General features: G+C 48.3%; 1 protein-coding gene across 1 annotated transcript in view; it reads right to left on the minus strand.

Annotated features, from left to right (window-relative positions):
* NUGGC (nuclear GTPase, germinal center associated) overlaps positions 1-4,527 on the minus strand; it is a 101,325-nt gene extending 96,798 nt beyond the window's left edge. Inside the window, exon 1 of the mRNA XM_053250145.1 lies at positions 4,431-4,527. The gene's annotated coding sequence lies outside the window, so the exon portion shown is untranslated. The remainder of the gene's footprint in view (positions 1-4,430) is intronic.
* Between the last annotated feature and the right edge of the window lie 9,345 nt (positions 4,528-13,872).

Here is a 13,872-nt window from a genome sequence, read left to right on the forward strand (position 1 = left end):
CTCTTTCACAACAACCCTGTGAAGTAGGTTAGGCCGAGAGAGAAGTGATTGGCCCAGAGTCACCCAGCGAGTTTTATGGCTGAATGGGGATTTGAACTCAGGTCTCCCCGGTCCTAGTCCAGCACTCTAACCACTACACCACGCTGGCTCTTCCATTACCAGCTCCGTCACAGAGCTGGTTGTGGTGGCGGGGTTTGGGGGCCTCTTGGCCCCCGGAAGTCCCAGAATGACCCGCATGAGTGCACAGGTCACACTGGGAGGCTGGTTGTAGCCTCCCCTTTGGGTGGCTGGCTACTTGTGAGTCACTGTGGTGCGAAGCCATTCCATGGCAACACACAATCCTTTGACCCAGTTTTTAGGCACTCTTGCACCCGAAACCCGGGTTAAGCAGTGGGCTCCATAAGCAGGCTTGCCGCCGTGCCACCGCCATGAGCTGCACGGCTCCTGTTGCTTCCCATGATTGGGAGAAATTGAGCTAGCCTTCCCTAGCCCAATTTTTGCCGATCGTGGGAATAGCTTCAATATTTTATTTTATTTTATTTATGTATTTGATTTCTATACAGCCCTTCCAAACATGACTCAGGGCGGTTTACAATAAAACAAAACTAAAATCAATTAACTATCAAAATAAAAAAAATGTAAAAATAACATAAAACCATTATTAAAACAATTAAAACAGTTTGTAAAACCCTGGAAAACCAGGCCAAACCTTTATGGTTTTAAAACAGCTTAAAAACCCTGAAAGGCGAGGCCAAACAATAGGTCTTAAGGGCTCTACTGAAGGCCAATAATGAACTCAGATTATGGATTTCTGCCAGGAGTGCATTCCACAGCCCAGGAGCAGCTACAGAGAAGGCCCACCTCTGAGTCGCCACCAGACGTGTTGGTGGCAACTGAAGACGGACCTCCTCAGATGACCTTAACGTGCACTGGGGATCATGCAGAAGAAGGCACTCTCCAAGATAACTCAGACCCAAACCATTCAGGGATTTAGGATGAACTGATGATTTTTGGAATGTGTGATAAGGAGGGGCTTGGGGAAAACAATGAAAAGCCTACATGCATAGTTGGAACCATCATGTATCTTGTCTAGAAGAACCATGATTTGGGCAGGGGGTGAGATGCTCAGTTTACAAGAGCCTGTGTATAACTAGATATTAACATAAAGATAAGAATGAGTATATAATATATCACTACCATTTTGTGGGGTTCTTCACCCATCAACTGTATGTGTTAGGTGAAGGCCCAGCCGTGATTCTTATCCTCTATAATAAGATCCCTCGGTGTGCGCCCGTGTCCTTCTGTGTCTGCGCCCGTGTCTCCCTCGGCCGTTCTGGGCATACGCGGAGCGCATGCCCAGAACGGCCAAGGGAGAAACGGCCGCAGGCACCAGGCGGCCATGTTGGCCGAGAGAAGGAGAAGCGGCGGGCCGAGAAGAAGCGGTGGCCACCGAAGCCGGGCGGGGGAAGGAGGCAGTGGGGGAAGCCGGCTGAGGCAGCGGCGGTGCTAGATGCAGACACAAGTCAACTTGACAGTGCATCAATTGGTTTGCATAATATGCAAATTATGCAAAGTAATTTACAAAGTAAATTATGCAAAGTAATTTACAAAATATGCAAAATAGAACATCTGGATTTGAGAAGCTTGAATATGGCAACCCTGTTCATAGGAAAATATGCAAACAAAAAACATAAGAGCAATCAGATATCAGAATACTAACGGATTTTAAAAAATCATCCAAGTAAACTGGTTCTCTCTTTCATCCAGGATCTTCAACTCATCACTTCCTTCTTCAACATTTTGTTTTCTTTGCTCCACCTTCCTAATCCTGCCTCATCTAGTTGTTTCTCTTGGGCTGCTACTTTATGTTTTCCTCTGCCTTATTATCCTTCAGTTTTACTTCCTCTCCATCGGTCTGGCCAATTGGAAGCAGTTTCCAATTGGCTGAGTTTCGTTTATGATTAAGTTTCGTTTCTGTCTGGCACCTAAAGTTTCTGTTTGCTGAACAACTTAGGTTTTTGTTTCCTGGGCTAATTTTCTTACCTCTTAAACTGATATCTTTGGGACTGAAATTAACACAAATACATTTTAAAAACCCAGGCAAGTCTTAACATAATACACAAATACAAAGGGGAGGAATCAGCCCTATTCCTTCACAGTACATGATCAATTTAAGGAATTCAGTCCCCCACAAACGGTAATAACCACAAGCTGGCTTTAAACATGGATTTGACAAATTCATGGCTATTAGCCAATTGAGTTGCATGGCAAAGAGGAAATCTGCCTTTGAAAAGCAGGTTCTCCAAACAAAGGTCAGGGTTAGGGCATTAGCTTCACAACCCGCTTCCAGAGAGCAACCAGGAAAAGGCTGTAAAAGAGCTAAACATATGGAGGAGGGTGGACAGGATTCCAGAGCAACAGGCTTAACTAGCAAGTGGGTGGGGTGGGAGGAATATAAAGAATATGACGAATATTATATCCCACTTTTCAACAGAAGTTCCCAAAGCGGGATAGATGGATTGGATAGATAAATTAGATAGATAGGCTCCCTGTTGCCAAAGGGCTCACAATCTAAAAAGAAACACAAAATAGACCCCAGCAACAGCCACTGGAGGGATGCTGTGCTGGGGACTGATAGGGCCAGTTGCTCTCCCCCTGCTCAGTAAAGAGAATCACCACTTTTTAAAGGTGCCTCTTTGTTCAGTTAGCAACGTTCCAAAGAGCCATGAGGCAGATGGTAATGAAGATGTGCAGTAATAGCCAGGGGCAGAGCCACCATTGGGCCAACGGGTACAAAGAACCCGGGCCGTGCCCAATCAGGGGCCATGCCTTACAGCCCCGACACGCCCCCCGCATCTGACTTCAGACGCGGGGATGCTAGTTTAGCTCCCGAGTGGGGGTCGCGCAGCCCCTTCGGGAGCTAAACTAGATATAACTAGATATATGAAGATTCAGTCAGCTAAACGAAGGCTGGCGCTGCTTTCACAGAGCAGCCAGGAGCAGCTCTTCACAGCACCCAGAGGCAAGTCACATGACTGACCAGGGCCATAAGAGGGCAAGGGGAGACAGTTGTCTGGGGCCCACTGCCTTGGGCCCCCCCCCCAGAGGCAAGTCACATGACTGACTCTTCATGAGCTGAGCTTCAGTGAGGGGGCACCTTTTAAAATCTTGTCTCTGGGCCCACTCCAACCTTGCTACGGCTCTGCTACCACCCCTGCAGAGGGTAGATGGAGCAGTCAAACTAAACCCCACCAGATGTTGATCTGTCAATGACAAGGGAGTTATCTCAAACTCCCCCACCTCCAGATCATTTATTCCCTGGTCAGCAAGAACCAGATCCAGAGTATGTCCTGCCATGTGGGAAGCTCCCGATACCAGCTAAGACAGGCCCATGGTTGCCATGAAATCCTGAGCCACTCCTACAAGCGGGGCCTCAGCATGGACATTTAAGTCCCCCAAAACAATAAGCCTGGGGGAACCCAAGGCCACCTCCGAGACCACCCCACCAGCTCAGGTAGGGAGACTGAAGGGCAGCAGGGTGGTCGGTACACCAGCAGAATCCCCAGCCTATCTCACAGGCCCACCCTCAAGGACAAACACTCGAAATTCTGAGATGGCCTAGCCGGGCAACTGGAAAATCGAAATGTCTCACAATAGATGACTGCCACACACACATACGACCCTCAAGGCAGGACTGCTGCAGGATCAGAAAACCTAGAGGACATAGCCGAGAGAGACCAACCCCACCCAGCTCATCCAAACAGTTCTCCGCCACACATACCAGGGCAGCATGCTCAACCACAATCAATTCTTAGGTGCTGAGAGATGTTTTAGCATTGACTGAGCTGGCATTCAACAGCAGCACCCTAATCCTAGAAGGAGTGTTTCCAGAGCTCCCTGGGGCTGCAGGGTTGGGAGAAGAGCCGGAAAGAAGAACAGGCCTCAACTGCCTGGGCTGTTTCTCCCTGTAACGGCCTGCCCAACTCCCACTGCCATACCTCCCACTGCCCCCAGTGACTCTTTTGCTCTCCCAGACACATCCCCCCAACCACCTCCCACTCCTGTCTCAATAAAACCAGGCCCACAACAACATCCTCAGTCGTGCAACTCCACCTTGCTGAAAACAAGGGATGTTCCCTTTGTCTTCTGCCCGGAATTGGCAAGGGCCGCTTCGAAGGCCGGGGTGGGACAACTTTAAGGGTGGGGGAGGGCGAGAGCAATTCACGCATATGCCCAGTGTGCGCACACATACCCAGCACTTCTGGCCGAGGGAATGGGGCGGCAGGGAGGTATGCTGCCACCTAGGAGTGTGCACGGAACCGGTCAGGGGCCATGTAAGAGGCCTCCGGACCGGTTCAGAATTGGGTCGGTCTGGCGGTCCAGCAGGGGGAGGGGAGTGTGGCTTTAAGGGTGGGGGGGGTAGTACTTACCCCTCCTGCCACTTCACACACACACACAGCGCTGCACTTTGGTGCAAAGTTTTGGGGGCGGCAGAGTTCTTCCCTGCCGCCCCTGCCCTCATCGTTGTCTGGAATAAGGAGAAGTTGCTGCCACGCATGCGCCTGTTGCAGCATGCATGTGCGCCACATACATCACACACAGCGTGTGACGTGTGCGGCGGCAACAGGCGCACACGTGCCGCGATGGGCGCATGCATGGTGGCAACTTCTCCTTATTCCAGACAATGATGGGGGCAGGGGCAGCAGGGAGGAACTTTGCCACCCCCAAAACTTTGCACCAAAGTGCAGCGCCGGAGGGGGGAAAGTGGCGGGAGGGGTAAGTACTACCCCCGCCCGCCCTTAAAGCCACACTCCCCCCAGTGCCAGACCGCGCCTCCGTGGTTCCGTGCACATCCCTACTGCCGCCCCGACGGAGTCTTCACAAACCCAGCACCAATGGGGGAGGGGAGCGGAGGGAGGAGTAAGTGCACCCTCCCCCACCCTTAAAGTTGTCTCCCCCTCCCCCGCATTTGAGCCTCTGAACCGCCCGATGATTGAACCTGTTCGGAGGCCCGTAAAAGGGCCTCCAAATAGGTTCATGCACATCCCTACTTCTGAGGCCCCAGTCTGCTCACTTCAAGGCTGAGAGCCACATGGCTGGGAGCCCCTTGTGCCTTTGCCAAGAGGCTTGAGCCCCTGGCATAGCCTGTTGATTTACAACAAAACAATCCATCACCTGCGGGGGGTGGACCAGAGGCAAACAAACAGTGACGGCCCTGCCCAAGACCACTTCCTCCCCTTCCCCCAGGCCAAATATGAGACCAGCCTCTCTCCCTTCCCGGGTGGGGTGGGGTGGCAGGACTCTCCCTAGAACGGGCTGAGTGAGCAGTCCTAGGCTCCCAGAGGCATGTGACTAAGGCAGACCCAAAATGAAGAGTAGCACACTTCACCAGCAAGGGCTGATTATCACTTCAAAGCAAAAAGGCAGGCAATAAGAACAATTGTCTTTTTTTTACAGAGCAGATTGCAAGAGAAAGGTTTCAAGAACCAGGCAATTCAGATTCAAGCAACACAATAAAGGAAACTAACTTCCCACACGCATCCAACTGCCCTGGCCCCTGTCCTCCTCCTACTCACAGGCAGGGGTCTTCTTCCTGCTGTCTCCAAGCAGCAGTCTCCCAATTCTCCAGCAGCTTCTTCAAAGCACTCTTCGGACAGAACAGACAAAAAACTGAAAAGCTTTCTCTTCTTCTGCTGGTGAGCTACGAGTGTAGTTCCCACCCAGTCCTCTGGATTGGTCCTTTGGTTTGATTTCCCCCAGATCTCTTCCTTATTAGGAAAGGTCCACCCTCCCAACAATTGTTCTAAGTAACGCCTAGTCCTTCCCTAAAGCCTTATTATCACTACAGGCGGTTTATAACTGTACTTTGTTTTTTTAAGTTAAATATTCAGTAAGGACAACAACACACATTTGTTTCATCCCAACCTCAGCACAAATTCCCAGAATCCACACTAAGAAGGAGAGGGTCACACTACATTCCTAGTGCCAACTGTCCGCAATCTGCAGCAATCCATGAGATTTCCCCCCCAAAAGGACTATGAAAAAAAGCAACTCTTTCACAGCTGCTTCACAGATTACCACAGGCTGCCAGCAGATGGTGCTGAACTCCATGTGATTTCTGGGTTTTCCCCCACTCCAAACTTTTCCCCCCTCCAGTCTGTATTTGTCAGCATCTGGAAAGACCCAAACAAAAAAGAAGGCTAAAGGAAGAAAGTGGGGGGAATGAGAGATGGGGGTGCAGAGCGACCAGGGGGTGGGTGGGGAGAGAGAAAGGGAAAGAGGAGGAGGAAGTGGTGCAGAGAACATAAGAAGAGCCCTGCTGGATCAGGCCCAAGACCCATCTAGTCCAGCATCCTGTTTATCACAGTGTGCCAGCCAGTGTTCCCTCAGGGAACAGGGATTCCCAGATGTTGTGGACCACAACTCCCAAAATCCCCAGCCAAAGGCCATTGCAGGGAATCCCTGTTGGAGGGAACACTGGGTCCAGCAGATGCTGCTGGGAAGCCCAGAGGTGGGTCCTAAATGGCCCTCTCTTCTGCTGCTGCTTCCTGGTAACTGGGGGCAGCATACAGGCACCACAACCAGGAGGAGGCATTGATGGACATGTCTTCCGTAAATGTCTTTCATCCTCTTTCAGAGCCATCCAAGCGAATGGCCATCACCACATGTTGTGGCAGTATGCATTAATTATGTGCAGAGAAACCTGATGGGGGTGAAAGGAAGGAGATGACAAAGAGAAGCAGACTCTGGGCATGAACAGAGGGCCTTCTCTTCCCAGCAGAGCCTCCACTCTCAGGATTAAGGAGAAGGGTCACACCAGGCAGGCTTTCACTCCAGGCACCTGACTTTTGAGAAAGCACACCCAGAGAACTCACATGTTGGGGACACCCTGACCCCAACATTAGACCCAGCGCTACCAACCCAGAATTATATGGCATTCAGGCCTGTGTCTGATTCCATTTTATTAAGGAATGAATTAATGCCTGAACTCAAGGTGAACTGACACCCAGATCTCATGACTGCCTCTGCTAACTGCTCTGTGAAGGAAGAGGCAATCCAGCATTGTATTATGAAATGGGCACTCAAAAGAAATACAATGGCCAGGCCTCAGCTATCCAAATGCTAAAACTTAACTTACTATCAGATAATGTCTGTGGAAGAGGCCAGGAGCTGAGCTCCCATTTCCTCTTGCAAGAAGTCTATGTTAATACTTGTCAATGATTGCTCTGCTATGTCCAAAGGGGATGCTCAGTTGCTGTCTATAGAAATTCCACTCTTGGTACATGCACACAAAGAAAACACTTATAGATTTAATTCTTCTTTTATTAACACCTTTTAACAACTTCTGGGACCCCAGAAGTTGTCCCCAGAAATCTGGGGACAAGAGAAGGTGCCCATTTGCAGCTCAGAGATGCAGATTTGCTTTGGGCAAAATAGAATGTCCCCTCCCCTAGATAGCAGCTAACAAAAGATGGGATTCAGATCTCCCTGGACTGAGCTAATATCCTGAATAATTAAAAGACAATACCCAGAAGGTAACAGCAAATTGTCACCTTTTTGGTACCCAGGGAGGACATTTTGAATAGACTCTATGGAGATCAAAGGGAGAAACAACTACAAAAATTGAGCAAGCCAAACAGAGAGCCAGCAACTTTGCATAACAAGCAGATCTTTGCCCAAGAGCCATCCCAGAGTTTGCTGCTAAAGCCACGGGGCTAAAAGCAGGAACTCTTTCCATGGACAGGAACTGTTGGTGACCTCTGCTGTGTAGTGAGAGGTCAAGACTTCCCCAGCCATGGTGCTCTCACTCTCCACCTCATTCTGAGCAATCTACCAGCACCCTGCTTGACCACTTGAAAACTGCATTGCTTCCAAGCTCCTGAAATCCAGGACCAGCCTTCTTGCAGCTGAAGCATGTATCGCTCTCAGGCAGGGGCATATCTACGGTAGGGCAGGCAGGGTACGTGCCCCGGACACCACTTGAAGGGGGGTGCCATTTTTAATTTTTTTTTTAAGTGGCCACTGAAAACAAAATGGCCACTGCACATGCTCAAATGGCCTCTGTGAGGCCCTAGGCCATGCCAGGCCACACAGAGGCCATTTGAGCATGCGTGGTGGCCATTTTGTTTTCAGTGGCCATTTTTTTAAAAAAATCTTTTAAAATGGCACCGCACATGCTCAAATGATCCCTGCAAGGCCCTAGAGGCCAGCAGGGAGAGAGGGAACCTTTGTAGACCCACCCATGGCCTTTAGGAAGCCCCCCAAAGGGGCTATAGGTAAAAATAAAAAAATAATTTAATATAATATAAGTCACTGTACACATATTCAGTTTGGCACTATGTACAGAGAATCAGGGCTTGTGAATACTGAGCTGAAGCTTATGAGCTAGGATTGTATTCATTTGCTCTTACTTTGCTTCTTGTGACGAGTTAAATGTGATGGCTATTAATGGTGAGTTTGTCTTTGAATCAGTGTGAAATCCTCAGTATTAAGGCCCACTGGGAGTTTCTTGCTCTCTTTCTCTCATTTTAACTGTCTTTCTGAAATACTAGAATATATTCCAAGCAGTGACACATTTTACTCTGCATATCCTTTAATTATTTTCAGAGTATCTGGGAAAAGTCAAATTCTCCATTTATTTTTAAAACTTATGTAATAGTGATGCTACAACGCATAGTAGAGAATTAGACAGGCATTTCTGTTTAGTTTTCCAAGTACACCTCCACATAGTATTTGGGTATTTCATGAGCCCCAGCATACTGAAATTTGTAGTTTTCCAGCCTTTTTTGGTCTGGCTACGTCCACTGCTAAATAGTTTTTGAAAGATTAAAAGATTAACGAGCTTGACTTGTATTTTTGAGCTGATAATATGGTAAAGTTATCTGAAAGATGGATGTCAGATGTTTGGACTGGGGGCTCAATTTCAGTTCTTGCCGTAGAGACTATTTTCCCTAGATATGCCTCTGCTCTCAGGTTTCCTCAATGAACAAATCCTTTGAAGCCTTCTTCGTGAACCTGGTGAGATGCCTATTCAGCGCCCAGCCTAGCCTTCTCCCTACTAATCTAAGCCTTCTCCCTACTAGGAAGTGTCCCTCCTCCCTACTAATCACTGCCACCCCCTTTCTAAGCCCTCCCTTCTTCCTGCCTTTCTCTCTGTTTCTCTCTAAATACTTTATTGGGATTTATTAGACAACTGCAATTATTGATTGCACACACATATGATAGCTAGGCTCACTGAAACAGATACATGTTTAACTTAGATGACCTGTTTTGAATTTTATCCTGATGAGCAACTTCTTATAATAAAGCCCATTGAATCATTTAGGAGTGTTTTGGTCTTCTTTCTACCTTTGCGCCCAGACTATACATGGACACCGTATAAAAGAACTGGTCACTTTGTGACACTGATGAAACAAGCCTAATTTCATATGCTAGCTCCTGAGCATATCTAGTATACAAATCAGGCTTGGTTCACAACAGCCTCTTGTCAGCTACCAATATTTGATTTGCGTATGCCAGTCAATTAACAGATCACATCAAGTCCTGAATCCCTACAGACTGAATACACAACAGTGCCTTGCTCCTCTGCGTCTTGCACTGGTCAGCTGACAACACCCCCCACTCCACAAAATTATCTCTCCACCCTAGTAGCAGCTCATCCTAATGAGCCAGGTGGCGGGGGGGGGGGTACCAAGGAAGCACAGCTGCCTCTGCTTCCTGGCAGGAGCTTGGGTTGCTCCTCCCTTGTCTACCCTGCTCGGGAGTCATGCTGTCTGCAGGCTGGCCATTCATCTGGTATTGCTGTGCAGTTAACTGCACATCTCTGCCTTACTAAAAAGGCCAGGCCTTTAGCTAGTAGTGTTTCCAAAATCCTGAAGACTACCTCTATTGAATATGAGGACTACCATGTATAAGAACATAAGAGCAGCCCTCCTGGATCAGTCTAGTCTAGTCTAGCATCCTATTTCATGTAGTGGCCCACCAGATGCCACTTGGAAGCCCACAGGCCAGATCCAGTTTCATGGGATGAGCCCTGGTTCTAGTGTTATGGGAGAGTGAGAAGAATTTCTCTCTCTCTACTTTCTCCACACCATGCATGATTTTATAGACCTCTATCATGTCTCCCCACAGTCGTCTTTTCTCTACACTTTTTTCTAAACTAAAGAGCCCCAGGTGTTGTAGTCTTGCCTCCTAAGGAAGGTGCTCCAGTCCCCTGATCATCTTGGTTGCCATCTTCTGCACCTTCCCCAGTTCTACAATGTCCTTCTTAAGATTCACTGGCCCAGGAAGGGAGGAGGAAGGTGCATGGAACCAGGAGGAGGTGGTTCGATGGCGGGGAGGTGCATCTTTAGGGGCAGGGGAGGGTGCACTTACCCCAGCTACTTCCAGGAGATGCAGCAATGGGGCAGCAGGAAGGTACGCTGCCGCCCCCAGGGGCTTTAACAAAACAGAGCGCCAGCAGGGGAAATGTGGCGGGAGGGTAAGTGCACCCTCCCCCACCCTTAAAGACCCCCACTTCAAACCAGCAGGTGCCAGTTCCGTGCACACCACTAGCTTCAACCCCTTTGCTCAGTGGAAAGAGGATGGCCAGACTGAGAGCCTGACAACTGCTATGAGAACTTTGGTTGAAGAGCAGTATATAAATATCCATATTAATAGTAGTTAGGGGTGTGCAAACTGGTTCAAATCCGAACTGGTTTGACATCAAACTGGTTCAGGTCAAAGGTTTGGAGTTGAATTGAACCACCCCCAGTTCAGCTTGACACCGAACCGAACACACACACACACACACACACACACAACTAGTTTGAGGGTTCAAACAATGGGGGGCGGGGAATCTTGTTTTTTAACTTATCCCCTCCAGGGGGCTTCTCCAAGGTGGCAGGGGGGCAGTCCACGGAGGTTCCCCCTCCGGCCTTCCTTTTCCTAAAAATTGCCCGGTTCGGGCGTCTTCAGATCTTTCTGGGCCTATTCCTTGGCGCAGTGGCTATATGCCTGTATGGCACGCAGGGTTCTACCGCGCAAGCTTGGCAGCCTCCAATATGGCCGCACTGCCAGGGAATAGGCCTGGAAAGGTCCGAAGATGCCCAAACCAGGTGATTTTTAGGGAAAGGAAGGCCGGCAGACTGCCCACCCCCACCCCCGCCACCTTGGAGAAGCCCCCCAGAGGGAGTAAGTTAAAAAGAAAATTTACAAAAATTGTTTGTCAGACACCGCCCCCCCCCCCCCCCGCCGAACTGGTCGAAGGGGGCCAAAACCAAACTGGCCCGGTGCAGTTCAAGTTCAGTTCAAATTTGAACTGAACTGGGCCAGGTGGTTTTGAGCACACCCCTAGTAGTAGTAGACAGGGACAGTCATTCACATGTTATTCTGAACACAGGTATCTGTAGTAGTAATTTATTTTCGGTCACTGATCAGCAATAATACAGAAAAAGATAGATACAATTCTTTAAAATGTTTGAAGGGTGGGATCCACTCCATTTATAACAGCTATTTATAACAGATAAAAAATACTTGATTAATAGATAGTAATATTTTATTAAAACAGTAGATAGTAATGCTTGATTATACATCTACATAGCATGGTCTTAGAATTCTGCTAGCAATTAGGCAGAACTTGGCAACTGCAGAAGTGATCTTATCATCATGGTCTGATAAAAGATGCTGAATGCAGGAACCTGGAACATTCATTCTTCATTATTGTGGCCATTGACCAGTCAACCAAAAAAAAAAAAAAAAATCAACAAAATGCAGGTACATAAGTACACTTCTTATCTGTACATGCATTTGAAGGTCTTGTGTCCAGGTTCACACTGGAAATGAACACAGCTACAGTCACTCACACAAACATGTACAAGTGTACAGACATCTTGTACACTTGCACAGCATAATGTCTGAATTGAGCTCATGTCTGTGTGTCTTCCAAATGTTTGTGTTTACAATCCAATAAAAACAAAACGCACATGACAGGGGAAGTGAGGATCACCACGTTAAAAAAGATGTGAAAAGCAGGCTCCAGTCCCTCTACTTAGACTTGCTTGTTTAATGTTGGGTTTTGACATCCGGCCTGCGTGAAAGGTCTGGAGAGCCAAGGATACTGCAGGGAAGAAGTCTCACTTCCTGGCAGAGGATCTTAGGGTGGCTGGATCAGTCCCCCAACACCAAGAGGAGATCTCTGCTTGCTCCTGCTACATCCTTGAGCAGATCTGCTAGTGCAGGGAACAAAACCCACCTCATGACGCTCAGATCCAGAGACCAAAGAGCCTACATTGAGCCAGGTGCAGGCAGCCCCCACCCCCAGTTCCCACCCCATTTTCAACCGACAGAGGGAAGGACGCAGCCGCACCAGTTGAACTTCTGCCTGCTGCCACCAGCCACACAGCCGCTGCTACAGCCCAGCGTGCATGGTAAGTGGGTGGGGAGCCCTCCTTTGGGATGCCAGCAAGGCAGCTCCCTCTGTCCGCCTCCGCTGGGTAAATCACGCGCACCAGCCCCTCCGCGAGAGGGGAGGAGACAGAGAGCAGAGGACCAGGAGCGTAACTACAATAGGGCAAGGGGAGACAGTTGTCTGGGGGCCCACTGCCTTGGGGGGGTCCCAGAGGCAAATCACATGACTGACTCCCCCAGCCACGCACCCGCCCGGGCTTCCTTCAGTTGTATCCATCCTCCGAAACTGATGTGAGTGTTAAGAACTGGAGCTACCAGAACGGCATGTCTTTCTCTTGTATCATGAAATGACTTGCATCGTCCACAATCTACAAAAGCTTTTTAAAAATAATTTAGAATGATGTTCTATTGTGGCACATAAAGAGAAAGAAAGAAAGAAAGAAAGAAAGAAAGAAAGAAAGAAAGAAAGAAAGAAAGAAAGAAAGAAAGAAAGAAATTTTACTATGTCTTTTGTTACCACTATTCAGCCTAATTTAAGATTTCTTTACTTCATGAGCTGAGCTCCAGTGAGATGGGGGCATTTTAAAATCTTGTCTCTGGGCCCACTACAACCTTGCTACGCCCCTGCTGTATATGTTAGTTATTTTAAATGGGTAGGTCCCAATCCCTATGATGCCAGCTAAACGTGAAAACTGAAATTAACACAGTGTGCATGCTTCTAATTTCCAGTCGTAAGCATCTGGAAATGTTCATCATTTAACAGACATCATTAATTTGTCAATCTCTGTTAAATGTTTGGTGTGGTGCCATCCAAATCGTGGGCGAAAATTTCTGAGTTCTTATGACCGGAAACCAGGAGTGCATGCACTGCGTTAATATCAGATTTCAGCCTCATTCACATGTAATGTGGAACCACATGGCCTGCGGTTCTACAGACATTATGTCTGAATGTAGGGAACCGCAGTAGGACAGGGTGACAAAACCAAGGGTTCAAGATTGGGACTCCAATCTGAACCATCAAGATGAATGAAGTTTTGTTGCCTCAGCGCGAGGTTCCCATCAGGCTGCGGTATGTCCGAAGTTGGAACCGCAGTCTGCGGGCCTTAGAAGCTCCTTCCTCAACTCTAACCCGATTGGTTGTGCAGGCTGTCCTTCTGTCAAGCCAGGTGGTCCCCCAGGTCCCTGACTACAGAGGGACAGCTGTCCTGAACATCCAAACCTATATCCCTTGCAAAAAGGGGGGGGGGAGTGCATTTCCAGAAATTCATTCACAATTAAAGGAAAGAAAGGAATTGAAAAGAACAGAGACAGAGACATCTCCTTCAGGAGATGAAGGAGAAATGACATCTGAAAGTAAAGAGCATGCATTACAGGACTTGCTAATGTAGTATTTTTGTGGGTGGTGGAGCAAACATGGAAAGTCTTTGGGTGTTCATATGTAGTAGTAGTAGTAGTAGTAGTAATACTTTATTACAGCCAACGGCC

Source organism: Hemicordylus capensis, chromosome 1 (genome assembly GCF_027244095.1).
Source record: "Hemicordylus capensis ecotype Gifberg chromosome 1, rHemCap1.1.pri, whole genome shotgun sequence".
Lineage (NCBI taxonomy): Eukaryota > Metazoa > Chordata > Lepidosauria > Squamata > Cordylidae > Hemicordylus > Hemicordylus capensis.